Raw genomic sequence first — 12,623 nt, forward strand, 5'->3', positions numbered from 1 at the left:
CGTCACCTTCAAAGGTAGCGTGCATTGCAGGAGATAACCTGTTTTGCATGTGGACAGCTTTATCTCCAGCATCTCCAGGTGGGTCTGGAAGAGGCCCTAGCCTGAAAGCCCAGATATATACCACCAGTCCCTATGTAACCTTAATGGCATCCATCTGTTTCAAGCGACAATAGAGTGCGCCTCTGGGGGTGAAGCCAAACCACTGTGTTAGCATCTCTGAAGTGACCTTCCCAGGGTGTAAGCCTGTGCAGTGTGTATGGAGCTCTTGGGCTGCCCAGACGAGAAGACCCCCCTCAGACTCGCTGACGTGATCCAAATGAAAGCAGAGTAATACATTTGGCACCAGCTTGGCTGCAGGAGTTGCCGGAAGGAGACGTAAAAGGCACCATCCAGCCATCTTAGGGACTCTACTCTGAATTTGTGTAGGGTTTACTCCTTATACATCTCCCAAAGTTGTCCCGCAAGGCACAGGTATGAAATTTTCCACGGGGTTTACTCCTGAATACTTTCTCATGAATGAGTATAGCCACAAGGCAGAGGAGCTTTACGATCAGAGATTTCCTTCTCCTGATAAGCTATCTTGCCAAGTTGATGGACCCCATCTGCCCCTCACTTCCCTCTGTGGCACGGGCAGAAACCATCTTCCTGATTGTTGGTCTCGCCCTCTCAATCTGCAGTATTGCGCTAAACAGATCAATTGCATGTCTCAGTATAAGGTAAAGGTTGCAGCGCTCATCTTGCTTTACTGGCCGAGGGAGCTGACAAACAGCTTCTAGGTCATGTGGCCAGCATGACTAAGCCGCTTCTGGTGAACCAGAACAGTGCATGAAAACACTGTTTACCTTACCGCCAGAGTGGTACCTATTTATCTACTTGCACTGCATGTTTTCGAACTGCTAGGTTGGCAGGAGCAGGGACCGAGCAACGGGAGCTCACCCCGTCGCAGGGATTCGAACAGCCAACCTTCTGATCAGCAAGCCCTAGGCTCTGTGGTTTAACCCACAGTGTCACCCACGTCCCTGTTTGTGGGCAAAACAAATAAATGAACGGGAGGTAACACTTTCACTAAATTTCCCAGGGTGGGTTGGGGAGGAGAAATTATCCAACAGCTTCTCAAAGGTAATTCTTCACAACAAGCATACTTTCATGATTACAAATTAGAAAACGAAACAATACAACTCTCTCCCTATGTGTGCGGCTGTGCACGTACATGCATGCCCATGTATACAAAAGAGCTACCTAGGATGAAAAGAGATGAGCTGAATTCAATAAAGCTAATGCAACTGGAATGCAGAAAATGGTTCATTCAGGAATGTGTTGACTCAGCTCAGATTAGGATATGCAAATACTGGACTGGAGGCGGGCAAGGCACAACGGCAGCTGAGGGACCAGGGCCCCAACATTAAGAATGCAAGAAGAGCCTGCTGGATCAGACCAGTGCCCCATCTAGTCCACCATATTGTCCTTGCAGTCGCCAACCAGATGCCTGCCAGAGACCTGCAAGTAGGCTCTCCCCCTTGTGATTCTCAGCAGCAGTTCAGATCCATAATGCTTCTGATGGTGGAGGTAGAGCACAGGACACTGATCGGCTTCTCCCCAAACCCAACATAGTCCGTTTCACAAAAACAGTGCCAAACACCTGCAAATCACCCCTGCAACATTTGGGGGTGCAAACCCCACATTTCACAGGAGTCCATAAAATAAGCCCTCGGCACCCTTACCCACAGGGTCACGATTTCGCCAAAAGCCTGTCGTCATCTGATTCACTCGAAATCCTACATTTCACGGTAGCAAAACTGCCAAGTCCCAGTTAAAAAAATACAGAATCAGCAGTGCTGGCACTGGAAGTCGCTTCTACGCACATCATCGCTGCCCGATTTCTGGTGCCCAGACATGGGCAGAGGGGCACCGGAAGAAATCTGGGGGAATTACGGGATATTTCGCCATTCGGGATGACAGTGGGAAATGGCTTTTAAAACGGGGGTTTCCCGGGGAAAACGGGAGACTTGGCACCTATGCACGGTAGGCCTTAAAATGAGCCCTCGGTGCTGCAGTAACAGTATCCTCTGTCCCTCTTACTGTCCCTCCGTCATCTGATACCCTGTCGCATCTCTGCCTCCCAAAGGCTTGCCCCGGCTACAATCTCCGTCGGCAAATGGTACCTCTGGGGTTGGGCCAAGGGGTGTCGGTTGTCAGGGGCTGAGGTGTCCTCGGAGTAAGCAAACAAGCAGGCAAGGAAGCCCAGCCAGTCAGTCCACCAACCCCTGCTTTTGGGAATGGACAGACAGGTCCCAGGCTCCTGTGCAAGGGGGGCAGCTCAAAGATCATGGGTGGCAGCAGCGGCTGTCCAGAGGACTCTCAAGGAGAGGGGAGAGAAGAGGGGGGCCGAGGGGACACTCCACAAGGGAGAGTGCTTGAAAAAAGGGTGAGAGGCTGCCAGCTCTGCAGGCAAGGGGTGACATAACTGGGCTCCTGAGCCCCACAGGGGCTTCCAGTGTCTTGTAAGCATGAAGGGAGATTGGCGGAAGGCAGACAGGTTGGTCAGGCAGCACCCCGTTTGCCCAAAAGGACAAGCCTCCACAAGTTTCAGCTTTTAATGCTCACAACCCCACCCTTCCATGCGAAAGGAAACAGGGGCTTCCTATGAGACAGAGCTAGGAGATCAGGAGCCCTCACAAGTCACCAAGCCTCTTGAAAATTAGGGGGGCATGTTTCCCATTACAGATGCCCTGGAATTCTTCCAGCAGCTCTGGGTTTCCGCAGAGAGTAAAGAAGGTGAGCTGGCTCCTCGTGTGGAGATCCTGCGTCCCTTTCCAAGAGCTCCTTCCACTTTTTTGCAGACTCCAGTGAAAATGCAATGTCTCCAACCTGACCCAAGATAAATATCAAAGAAACAATAATATCAGGGTGGTCCAGGAAGCTCCCCAAGCTGAGCTCTGGACTAAGATAATAATAATAATAATAATAATAATAATAATAATAATAATAATAATAATAATAATATTCTGTGTTCCCCACATCTAAGGGGTGACTAGAATTTCTGGGAAGAGATGCCACCCAACTGCATTTTCTTTGGGTGGTAGACTGCACTGAACACCCACAATGTCCTTGCTGATATTTCCTTGATTTACAAATATAAATGTCAAGAATGAATTGAAACAAGTGGGCATTCTTTCAAGGAGGCACAGAACCCCACAGAGAAATGTCTTCAGCTTCTACTCCCAAGTCTGCACCCCAAGTTTAATTTCTGAACTTTTTCTTCAGAGCCCACTCCCCAGGTTCCATTAAGACCAGAAACGACGTTCCCTCCAGCCCAGACACCTCACCTTGGACCAGAAGAAACCACCATTCTGAAGGGAGGTAGGAATGGAAACAGAGGTGTCTAATCCACTGGTTGGGATCTGTTGCCATTTGAGTAATCTAGAACAATGACCTCTGAACTCTTTCTTCAGCCCCCACTCCACAGGTTCCATTGAGACCAGAGACGACTTTACCTCCAGCCCAGACACCTCACCCTGGACCAGAAGAAACCACCATTCTGAAGGGAGGTAGGAATAGAAATGGAGATGTCTAATCAACTGGTTGGGATCTGTTTCCATTTGAGTCATCTAGATCAATAATCTCTGAACTCTTTCTTCAGCCCCCACTCCACAGGTTCCATTGAGACCAGAGACAACTTTACCTCCAGTCCAGACACCTCACCCTGGACCAGAAGAAACCACCATTCTGAAGGAAGGTAGGAATAGAAACAGAGATGTCTAATCAACTGGTTGGGATTGATTGCCATTTGAGTCATCTAGAACAGTAGTTTGTAATTAGCTAAGTACTGCTGGTCCTCTGTTTTTCAAAAGCCAAGCCATGCACCCCATGCTTTTGAAAATTTGACATACCTATAGTAGTTTTTGTTATGTCAATAATAATAATAATAATAATTTATTATTTATACCCCGCCCATCTGGCCGGGTTCCCCCAGCCACTCTGGGCGGCTTCCAAAAAAACAGAAATTCTAAAATACAGAAATCCATCAAACATTAAAAGCTTCCCTAAACAGGGCTGCCTTGAGATGCCTTCTAAAGGTCTGGTAATTGTTCTCTTTGACCTCTAGTGGGAGGGCATTCCACAGGGTGGGTGCCACTACCGAGAAGGCCCTCTGCCTGGTTCCCTGTAACTTGGCTTCTCGTAATGAGGGAACCGCCAGAAGGCCCTCGGAGCTGGACCTCAGTGTCCGGGCAGAACGATGGGGGTGGAAACAATCCCAATGTTCTATTATTCCTTCCTTCCTTCCTGAATTCCAGTTATCCTGAATTCTAGTTCCTCTTCAAGGATTTCTAAAATTAATTCAGGAACTGGACTGTAAACATCTATCTGCTCATCACTTTTCCTTCCTTTACTTGGGAACATAGAAACAAAGGAAGCTTCCTTATCCAGAGTCAGGCCACTGGTCCATCTAGCTTAATATTGTCTACACAGACTTTTTCACACAGGGCATGGTTAGAATTTGCTCTCAGAAGATGCACTGATAGTCGCTAACTTCTAGATGCCAGGTGGAAGACGCTTCGTGACAAACAACCATAAGTGTATTTGTGGAGATTGGGAACTTGAGGATATGAGTCACTGTTTATTTTACTGATCCATCATAAAGGAAGTCTGAATGATAGGTGTTTGACACCAGCGCATCTTTGAAACGGAAGTTTATGTGCGTACTAAATTCTGATAAGAGTTTGCTCATAAGGTGACAGCTTATGTATAAATATTCGTCCTAGTAAGTAAAATGAAAAAAATAACTTTTTTTAAAAAAGTGTCATAGCAGAAATTACCAACGTGATGCAGCTTTTAAAAATAAATAAATTATAATTTATCATATATATATATATGATAATTCAGCCTCGATAGCTCCATTGATTAGAGAATGGTGCTGATAATGCCAAGGTTGCAGGTTCAATCCCTGTATGGGACAGCTGTATATTCCTGCCTTGCAGGGGGTTGGACTAGATGATCCTTAGGGTCACTTCCAACTCTACAGGTCTATGATTCTAATACACACTGGATTCTCTGGCTGTTACTTCTGTTGTCTTAATGGTACCATCAGCATCGTGGTGATGCTCATACATCATTTGCCTGACTCTTTAGGGTTTTTGCAAGGAAGCTCCACTAAGTTCACCCAGGAGCGATCCCTTGGCAGCTATTTAAACCCTTTTATTGTAGGTTGCAGTAGCTGCATACCTGTTTGCTTGAGCCACTCACCCACCCTGACCCAGCTCCCGTCTGTCCCCAGGGCTCAGAATTCCTTCACCCCCTTAGTCTCTTGGATCTCTTGGCAACACAGGTCCTCAACCTCAGAACCAAGGTCCAAAGATGGTGGCCCTCCAGGGTGTTCTATCTGGCCCCCACAGCACTCCCCACTGATTTACGTCACTGCTCCCCGCTTTAATTTTCCCTGGCCGACTGTGTCCTAGAACTCTGATAACATGTGTTTGATGTTTGGATTGAAGATAGAGATGGGTGCGTGAATGGGTGGGCATATCTAATCCAATAAATATTTATTGCTTGTAGTCAGAGGCCATTGCAAATACAATAAAATGCTTATTAGCACAGACATAAAACAGCAGGTGTGCAGCTGAGCTCCAACAGTGTGCCTCTACCTGACTGGTTTCGGCTTTGCCACCTTGTTTTCGATGCTTATTAAGAAGATTCCTGCAGGGTCAGGCTAGTGGCTCATCTAGTCCAGAGTCTCTGTTCTCACAGTGACCAACCAGATGCATGAATGGGAAGCCCACAAGCAGGGCCTGAGCACAAGAGCACTCCAGAACATTCCAGAAAATGGAATTCAGAAGCATTATTGCCTCTGACCATGGAAGCAGAGCCCAGCTTGTAACTACTTATAGCCTTGCCCTTGGTGAATTTTTCTAATCTCCTTTTAAATAGACCTGTCTGAAATCCTAGACCAGGCATCCCCAAACTTCGGCCCTCCAGATGTTTTGGACTACAATTCCCATCTTCCCTGACCACTGGTCCTGTTAGCTAGGGATTAGGGGAGTTGTAGGCCAAAACATCTGGAGGGCCGCAGTTTGGGGATGCCTCATGCCTGTCCTAGACAATGATGAGCTAGATGGACCAAGCCAAGGGTCTGACTCTAGATAAAGCAGTTCCCAATATCCCTCCTTCTCTAGAAGCGCATTCTTCAGGACATGGGATCCAGAGGTGCACACTCTTGCCTTTGATGCAATCAGAAACTAGGGACAACCTGGAACTGGCATGAGTGTCAGGGAATTCGCTTGGTTGAACTTAAGAAATCATTTCTCTGAACACAGGATGCTTATTGTGTCCTGTTGTTGCCCTCTACTGGCCATCGATGTAAAGACCCAAATTTCAGCTTCCGTGTTTGTTCAAAGACGGCAAATTAGGTACTCTCTTGCTGAAATGCAAACAAAATCAGCTTCCTTTCCCATTCCTATCCACGGGTTCTGTTTCTTGCTTTAGATGAGGTGTAGAGAACCTGTGGTCCTCCAGTTGCTGCTGAACTACAACTCCCGTCAGCCCTGGCTATTGGCCACATTTGCTGGAGCTGATGGGAGTTGTAGTTTGACCGCATCAGGAGGAACGAGGGGTTCCCCATACCTGCTTTAGGTGCTTGCTTAGAATGTTCTTAGTCATGTAGGCTTTCCCTGTCGTGTGGCCCAGTCATGTTGCTTGAACCATCGAAGATGTTCTGTTGCTGCTGTTGCCTTAAATTCACTTTCAAGTCTTAAAATGTACATCACTCTGGAAGTTTTGTATGTTGAACAGTATAAACGCATCTGCTTGTAGCATTGGGGGGCGGGGAGCAGAAAGCAGTGTACCATCTAGACAACTTTGCAACACTTCTCTTCCTGAAACCTGCATCACACAGAATGGTGCCTTGCCCTACGTTTGTGTCAAAATGGTTAGAGTTCTCCCCTGCCCAAACCACTGAGCTTCTGGTTTGCTTTTTTTAAAGGCCACATGTACATTAGGCATGCCCTGTCCTAGGGGCATCCATGACCTGGTCACACCTATGACTCAAATGAGTCGTGAGTAGTCCACTGAATCAGTGCTTTTCTACTCATGTCTTGCTTACAGGCTTTTCAGAAGCATCTGCGTGACCACTGAGAAGGCTCGATGCTGAAGGAGACGGGCATTTACCCTGATCCAACAGGACTCATTTTATGTACATATGATCTGGTGTTCTGTCAGTTTTTGATTTGGCAGTAAGGTCTCAAAAAAATTAATCTTTTCCCAGCACTACTATTTGCCTCAGTTCCACAGACTCCCTTCTTGAGAAAGTTAGTTCAGGTTCAGTATTCTGCCCTATAATTTCCACACTGTGGACAGATGGAAAGAATTCATTCAGCTTCTCTGCAGTCTCCTTATCCTCCTTTAGCACCTCTTTCACTTCCTTGTTGTTCAGAGGTTCACCTGCCTCCCTAGCTGATCTCCTGCCTCTAAGGCATTCAAATATTTTGCAGTTGGGTCTCAATGTTTTTAGTGATGTGCTCCTCCAGTTCCTTTCTGGGATCCCTTATTTTTGGGGTTGCCACAACCCAGAACTATGTCATAGAATTGTAGAGTTGGAAGGGACTTCAAGCATCATCTTGTCCAATCCTGCCCACAGCCTTCCTGGGGTGGGCTTGAACCACCAACCTTCTGGTTAACAGCCAGATGCGCTGAGCCACTGCACCACCAGAGGTAGCACCTCATGAATTAATCTAAGGCTTAAATTGTTTAGATCAGGGGGAGCCACTATGACAGCTTCCGGATTTTGCTAGACTCCAGCCCTCTTCATCCCTGAATATTGACCATGGAGTACAACATCTGGAGGGCAGGAGTTTGTCTATGCCTGCTTTACTTTTCTAAACTGTGGTGAAGTAGTAGCTGACATGTGGTCACCTCTCCCAACTCCCCACCCCACCCCAGATTTCCAAGATGGGAATGGGAAGTCAAAGTGCGAGTCATGTGCAGGAGAGATCTGTTGCCTTCAAGTTCTGCTTGCTGGTTTTCAGAGGGATCTGACTGGCCATTCCATGCAAACAGGAAATGCTGGATCAGATGGGCATTTGGCAGGGCCGGATTTAGATGAAGAGAGGCCCTAGGTTACTCCACTTGTGAGGCCCCTCCTCATCCCCCATCCTCACAACTAGAAGAAAATGGAAGAGTGTTATAAACAAAATTGAGTGAAGCCAAGGATGATGACGGGTATTTAAAATTCTACCATTCACAATTTCGCCTCTAAAGGACATAAGATATTATTGTTAAATACCATGGTGATTTTTAAAAAATGCATAAAATTAACACTGATAAACTTTTGCAGTAACTGAATTTGTAAACCTTTTGTGGCCTGGGCAGGCCTGGAACTAGTTCCCATGTCTTGTTCCTCTTGGGCAGGCCGGGTCGTCCTCTTATATACCTGCTGGGATTGACAAGGCATCTGACCCTCACCTGAATCTCATAGCTCTCCTGTAGCTGCCTCTGATTAGTTATCATTTAATTCTCGGGGGAAATAATTAGCATCACACACCATGTGCATGGAAGTTGCCGAACCAATTAACCAACTAGAAGGACTACTGTTAATAGCACCAGTTTTCCTATAACTTATAACTTATATGTTTCCTATATGTTGATAATATAATTTTGGTTACTGAGGACAAACAAGATTGTACAAAAACAAGATTGGGTGCAGGCCTGGCCAGGACATAGGTGTCCTGACTATGACAAAGGTGTGTGCTTGCTTGCTTGATTAACAACTGTTGGGAACTTCAAGGTCCCTGCTCTCCCTTCTTATGGTCTTTGTACTGGACCTGGAGACTCCAATAGAGAGCATTCCATGTCAAGAAGGAGGGCAAGTGGACACTCTATCAAATGACAGGGCAGGACTTACACAGAGCAGGGCCTTTTCACTGGTGGTCCCCAGACCTGCTCTCTTTTGGCCTGCATTTTGGAGCTTTATAATTTAGGAAGACTTTGGAAGAACTGGTTGACAAGCCTTCTCAGTTGCTGACGTATGAGCGGATTTTATTTGCTGCTATTCTGTGCTTCTTGTGCACCAGGGTTTACACCAGCGTAATAGACTTGGCCAGGGTGCCAGAAGGGATACAATTTATGAGCTTTCTCCATTATCTGCACAGCAGGGGGGTGTTCAGTCAACAGTGCAAAGGCTGAGCTGAAGCATTCCCTGCTGGTTACCTGCTAGCAGCAATAGGGGTCGCTGTTTGGTAGTACCCAGTTAGATTCTAGAGCTCCCTATTGGTGGCTCTTAGGTAATTCACAAAATACAGAGACCATTCGTGAAACACAGTGTTCATTCATAAAGCAGTAACATAAATCTCCATTGCTACATATTGGGTGTATATTTCAGCAGTTGAATGTACAAGTTTATGGCCATGCTGTAGTGTAGTGTTATGTGACTGTGAATAAAAGGTGGCTGGGCTCATTGTCTTGTGGTTTGAAGGGGAAGAGGTGACAAAACTGATTTTCAATAAGTGCCTCCCCCCCGTTTATTTCCATAACAAGTCCTTGAGTCTGTACTCTGAATGGTGACACCAGGGACCTAGAAGGTGCAGGGCTTGTCATTCCAACCCCTGCACAGTCTCATCAGGGCTGACCTTAAGCGATTGGAGCAATTGGGACAAATTGGGCCCCGTGACCACTCCTAAGGGGGCCCCTGCACTGGGGCAATCTAGATGGATTTTATTTATATCTATAAGATTTAGCAAACTTTGGCTGTGAACGGGGGCCCTACAAAAAAAATCAAGTTGGGCCCCACTGCTTCAAATTGGGCCCCACTGGCTAGCCCTGAGTCTAATAGTTTCTGGGCCTGAGTTCCCCTGCCCTCGCATGAAGTCTTGGGTTTACAATTTTGGGAGAGGGGAGATTGTGGCACTGGGGAGAGGGCAGGCTGGTGGGGGCCCCTAGATTTAGAGGCCTGAGTTGCCCTGCCCTCGCATGAAGTCTTGGGTTTACAATTTTGGGAGAGGGGAGACTGCCCGCTGGGGAGCAGGAGGGCTGGCGAGGCCCCCTAGATTTAGAGGCCCTAGTCTTCAGCCTACTTAGCCTGTACATAAATCCAGCACTGGCATTTGGTCCAATCCAACAGGGCACTTTCTAAGTGCACGTCTCCTACAAAATAGCCACTATGGCATGTTCATTGCACATTAATTGTGCCAAAGTTTACTGAAACACTTTTTCCAGGCCTGCAATGCAATCCCCACTGTAGCCAAATGGGAGGTGAAAACAGCAAAAGCAAGATATGCCAAAGGGCAAGTACCAAACCAGTTCAGCTTGCAAAGCCTGTTAGAATATTTCCCTTCCATCTGTAGCTAGCGGGGAAAGCCCAGCACTGGCCAGGATTTTTTTCCCCCAGAAACTCAAAAAGATTGTGTTTTTCAAAGAATAGTATAATTTGTGAGTTTGGACCCATCACAAAGTCATGCCAAAAGTGATCTTGATTCAAACTGGCACCCTGCCATCCAAATGTCGATGGAGTCCCCTAGCCTGCAGCTCAGGGACCAGGGGTGCTAACTTGAATAAAATATTGGGAGGACCCAGATAAGCCCTGCCCTGGATATCACATGGTGTGGTGCACACACACCAATTGAATGGCAATGCCCATCAACTTAGGGGGTCCCCAGCCTTCTCAAATATTTTATTGGGGAGGATGAAGGGACCTCAGCCGCTAGGAGTTGCCTCCTGTGTAAGGAACTCTCATGTCAAATATGGCAAAAATATCTCAAGAGGTCACCAAGTCTGTCAAAGAACAGGCAAAAGTCGTGCCAAAGTGATGTTTTGGTTCGCCATCTTGATTCAACATGGCGTCTGGCATACAAATGGCACCAAAGTCTTCTACCTCCACCTCAGGAACTCAGGCTGAGTTTGGTGACATTGTTCTTCTTCTTCTTACTATCACCATCGCCATTAATATATCATCACCATCGCTATTTATTTAGTCATTACCCATCCTTGACCGTAAGTTCCCAAGCCAGGTTACAACATTAAAAATAATATTTAAAATAATTTAAAACAACTTTCAACCATAAACACATCTCAGATTTTTTTTGAGATAGACATCTCAAATTGGGGTGTCCAAATATTGACACACACCCCATCCCCACCTCTGAAAACCCTTGTGCCAAATTTGGCAGCAATATCAGGAGTGTGACAACAATATCTCAAGAGGGGGCTGAGTGTAGGGAACAGACAAACCACTTTCCAAAGTTTATAGGAGACGTGGGAGGGTCCAGTACTTGAGATGCACCACAGACAAACTCGCTGGGGCATCTTGCTGTGGATGCTTCTGAACTTCTCCTGCTCAGCATCCCTTCTTGATTTTTTGGACTTCTGAATTAACCGGCCTAAATCTCCAAATCTCCACAGCATTAGGAGATCTCAGTTGCTCTGAGGTTGTTACCACCTGACTCAAGCGAAGCCTAGAATCCCTACAGTTAGGAGGATTTCGTTTAATATTCAGGGCTTTTGCTGAATCCAGTGTCCAGCCCTACAAATAAACACGAATGCATAAGTAAAATGATATCTGGAGACCCCCTGAATCAAAACTGTATTTATTTTAAATTGTTCATGGATTTTGTTGCGTACGTTTTGTCGCGTTATTTTAAAAGGCACAATTTGTGTGCATGTATAATGGGACGCGGGTGGCGCTGTGGGTTAAACCACAGAGCCTAGGGCTTGCCGATCAGAAGGTCAGAGGTTTAAATCCCTGTGACGGGGTGAGCTCCCGTTGCTTGGTCCCAGCTCCTGCCAACCTAGCAGTTCGAAAGCACCTCAAAGTGCTCCACCGGAAAGGTAAACGGCGTTTCCGTGTGCTGCTCTGGTTCTCCAGAAGCGGCTTTGTCATGCTGGCCACATGACCTGGAAGCTGTACGCCAGCTCCCTCTGCCAATAATGCAAGATGAGCGCGCAACCCCAGAGTCGGTCACAACTGGACCTAATGGTCAGGGGTCCCTTTATATAATGGGTTGTAGCCAGCTAAGTTCTACTCAGAATAGAGCCATTCAGACAGAGGGACCTATGTTAATCATGTTCATTAATTTAATTGGGACTGCTCTGAGTAGGGCTGGCATTGGTTACAAACCATTGCATTTTTCCTCTGCCTTGATAACCCTATGCTGTGTTCGATGTTTATGGTCTGTTGACCAAATCGCCATAGACCGATTAAAAATAAGTTATTCGGAAAATTGTATGCTGCCTCGAAGGCCTATTGGCAGAAAAGCAGTAAGGAATTTACAAAATAAATGCATCATCGGCACACACACTGCAGGAAGACTCTGCCAATGGCAACCCCCCCCCCATGCAAGCTGCACATGTTCAGAGAAAGGTACCATCCAATTTATACTTTATGTGATGCTATCCAGGAGGTGGGTTGCACCTATAAGGCAGTGAGTGTTTCTTATTGATGGAAGATCACCAGCCAGGATTCTGTTGTAAGAGGAAGGGCCCCAGGAACATTGACATCCTGCTTCCTCCCTCCTTGAGGAAACCTCTATGAAGAGATTTCTGAGCTGTCATAACAGGTAGGTTGGGGAATGAGTATCCCCCACGCTACACCTATTGTGTCTGAAATACAAGTGTCTAAGTCTCTGGAGATGTGTATCTCA

At 46.6% G+C, this 12,623-nt stretch overlaps 1 long non-coding RNA gene across 1 annotated transcript; it reads left to right on the top strand.

Annotated features, from left to right (window-relative positions):
• Window positions 1-3,262: 3,262 nt before the first annotated feature.
• Window positions 3,263-3,736, top strand: LOC148685267 (uncharacterized). Its single transcript, XR_015950371.1, has 3 exons — window positions 3,263-3,360; window positions 3,453-3,548; window positions 3,641-3,736. It is a non-coding gene; the product is annotated as an uncharacterized LOC148685267 (long non-coding RNA).
• The last annotated feature ends 8,887 nt before the right edge of the window (window positions 3,737-12,623 follow it).

Source organism: Zootoca vivipara, chromosome 6 (genome assembly GCF_965207765.1).
Source record: "Zootoca vivipara chromosome 6, rZooViv2.hap1.1, whole genome shotgun sequence".
Classification (NCBI taxonomy): domain Eukaryota; kingdom Metazoa; phylum Chordata; class Lepidosauria; order Squamata; family Lacertidae; genus Zootoca; species Zootoca vivipara.